This window comes from Salvelinus sp. IW2-2015, unplaced genomic scaffold (genome assembly GCF_002910315.2).
Source record: "Salvelinus sp. IW2-2015 unplaced genomic scaffold, ASM291031v2 Un_scaffold4423, whole genome shotgun sequence".
Lineage (NCBI taxonomy): Eukaryota > Metazoa > Chordata > Actinopteri > Salmoniformes > Salmonidae > Salvelinus > Salvelinus sp. IW2-2015.
Window position 1 is genome coordinate 45,781 of NW_019945693.1, and position 3,374 is coordinate 49,154.

A 3,374-nucleotide genomic window follows, 5' to 3' on the forward strand; every position below is an offset into this window, starting at 1 on the left:
GATGAGGAAACACGGAAGGAGGAGATGGATGAGAACGAGTATGAGGAAAAGGAAGGAGGAGATGGGTGAGAACGAGGATGAGAAACAGGAAGGAAGAGATGGGTGAGAACGAGGATGAGGAAACAGGAAGGAAGAGATGGATGAGAACGAAGGATGAGAAACAGGAGAGGAGGAAGATGGAATGAGAATGAGGAAACAGGAAGGAGGAGATGGATGAGAATGAGGATACAGAAAGAGGAGATGGATGAGAATGAGGATGAGGAAACAGGAAGGAAAATGGATGAGAATGAGATGAGGAAACAGGAAGGAGATGGATGAGAACGAGGATGAGGAAACAGGAAAGAGGAGATGGATGAGAATGAGGATGAGGAAACAGGAAGGAAGAGATGGATGAAAGAGGGACTCACTGCAGCCATTGTGGGCAGGGCCAGAAGGGTCAGGTGTTGTTCTGAAGGTCACACTCCTCACTGGGTCCGAGCCAGCTCAGACGCTACACACACACACACACCACACACGAGTTGTTACTCTACGAGCCAGAGAGCGAGAGAGACCAGACAGGAAAAGGCGAAGCGAGCGGCTTACATAATAAGAAGACTGCCCAAAATCTGCCCAAGAAAATAAGATAACGATGAGTGTTGAATTTGGTGAAAAAAAATATGCTGCATGAGCTTATCTGACCTAATAGGTTTGTAACGGGTAGGTCGGTACCCGTGTTTGGTAACGTGTAGGTCGGTACCCGTGTTTGGTAACGGGTAGGTTGGTACACCGTGTTTGGTAACGGGTAGGTCGGTACCAGTGTATGGTAATGGGTAGGTTGGTACCAGTGTTTGGTAACGGGTAGGTCGGTACCAGTGTTTGGTAATGGTAGGTTGGTACAGTGTTTGGTAACGGGTAGGTCGGTACCAGTGTATGGTAATGGGTAGGTTGGTACCAGTATGTAGTAGTGTACGTGGTAACGGGTGTGGTACCCGTGTTGGTAACGGGTAGGTCGGTACCCGTGTTTGGTAACGGGTAGGTCGGTACCGTGTTTGGTAATGGGTAGGTCGGTACCCGTGTTTGGTAATGGGTAGGTCGGTACCAGTGTTTGGTAATGGGTAGTTGGTACCAGTGGGTATGGTAATGGGTAGGTACGGTACCAGTGTATGGTAATGGGTAGGTTGGTACCAGTGTATGGTAATGGGTATGTTGGTACCAGTGTTTGGTAACGGGTAGGTCGTACCAGTGTTTGGTAATGGGTAGGTTGGTACCAGTGTATGGTAATGGGTAGGTTGGTACCAGTGTATGGTAATGGGTAGGTTGGTACCAGTGTTTGGTAATGGGTAGGTTGGTAGCCAGTGTATGGTAATGGGTAGGTTGGTACCAGTGTATGGTAATGGGTAGGTTGGTACCAGTGTTTGGTAACGGGTATGTCGGTACCAGTGTTTGGTAACGGGTAGGTCGTACCATGTTTGGTAATGGGTAGGTTGTAGTTATGGTAGCGTAGTTTGGTACCAGTGTATGGTAATGGTAGTTGGTAACCAGTGTTTGGTACGGGTAGGTTGGTACCAGTGTTTGGTAACGGGTAGGTCGGTACCAGTGTGTTGGTAATGGGTAGGTTGGTACCAGTGTATGGTAATGGGTAGGTTGGTACCAGTGTTTGGTAATGGGTAGGTCGTACCAGTGTTTGGTAATGGGTAGTGTTGGTACCAGTGTATGGTAATGGGTAGGTTGGTACCAGTGTACTGATAGAAGTGGTCACGTGGTATTTCAGTAACTTTGGAGAAAAACCCCGTTATATTGGAGTTGTGCCTGTTGTTCACACACCTGACCTCATTGGCTAGAATGGTCACACCTGACCTTCATTGGCTAGAATGGTCCCACCTGATCTCATTGGCTAGAATGGTCACACCTGACCTCATTGGCTAGAATGGTCCCACTGATCTCATTGGCTAAATGGTCACACCTGACCTCATTGGCTAGAATGGTCCCACCTGATCTCATTGGCTAGAATGGTCACACCTGACCTCATTGCTAGAATGGTCCCACCTGACCTCATTGGCTAGAATGCGTCCAAATATACTACACGGAATTACAGTTCACAAAAATATACTACACGGAATTACAGTTCACAAAAATATACTACACGGAATTACAGTTCACAAAAATACACGGAACAAAAATGTACTACACGGAATTACAGTTCACAAAAATACACGGAACAAAAATGTACTACACGGAACAAAAATATAAGCGTAACATGTAAAGTGTTGGTACCATGTTTCATGAGCTGAAATAAAATATCCCAGAAATTTTCCAAACCTTATTTCTCTCACATTTTGTGCACACATTTGTTACACCCCTGTTAGTGAGCATTTCTCCTTTGCCAAGATAATCCATCCACCTGACAGGTTTGGCATATCAAGAAGCTGATTAAACATGATCATTACACAGGTGCACCTTGTACTATGGACAATAAAAGGCCACTCTAACTGTGCAGTTTCGTCACACAAAACAATACCGCACATGTCTCAAATTGAGGGAGCGTGCAATTGGCATGCTGACTGCAGAACTGTCCACCAGAGCTGTTGCCAGGGAATTGAATGTTCATTTCTCTACCATAAGCCGCCTCCAACATCGTTTTAGAGAATTTGGCAGTACGTCCAACCGGCCACACAACCGTATGGCGTCGTGTGGATGAGTGGTTTGCTGATGTCAACGTTGTGAACAGAGTGCCCCATGGTGGTGGTGGGGTTATGGTATGGGCAGGCATGAAGCTACAGACAACGAACACAATTGCATTTTATCGATGGCAATTTGAATGCCCAGAGATACCGTGATGAGATCCTGAGGCCCATTGTCGTGCCATTCATCCGCCRCCATCAYCTCATGTTTCAGCRTGATAATGCACGGCWCCATGTCRCAAGGATCTGGACACWATTCCTGGAAGCTGAACATGTCTCAGTTCTTCCATGGCCTGCATACTCACCAGACATGTCACCCATGGAGCATGTTTGGGAWGCTCTGGATCGATGTGTATGACAGCGTGTTCCAGTTCCCRCCAATATCCAGCWACTTCACACAKCCATTGAAGAGGAGTGAGACAACATTCCACAGGCCACAATCAACAGCCTGATCAACTCTATGTGAAGGAGATGTGTCGCGCTGCATGAGGCAAACGGTGGTCAAACCAGATACTGACTGGTTTTCTGATCCACGTCCCCACCTTATTTTTTAAGGTACAGTGGGGCAAAAAAGTATTTAGTCAGCCACCAATTGTGCAAGTTCTCCCACTTAAAAAGATGAGAGAGGCCTGTAAATTTTCATCATAGGTACACTTCAACTATGACAGACCAAATGAGAAAAAAAAATCCAGAAAATCACATTGTAGGATTTTT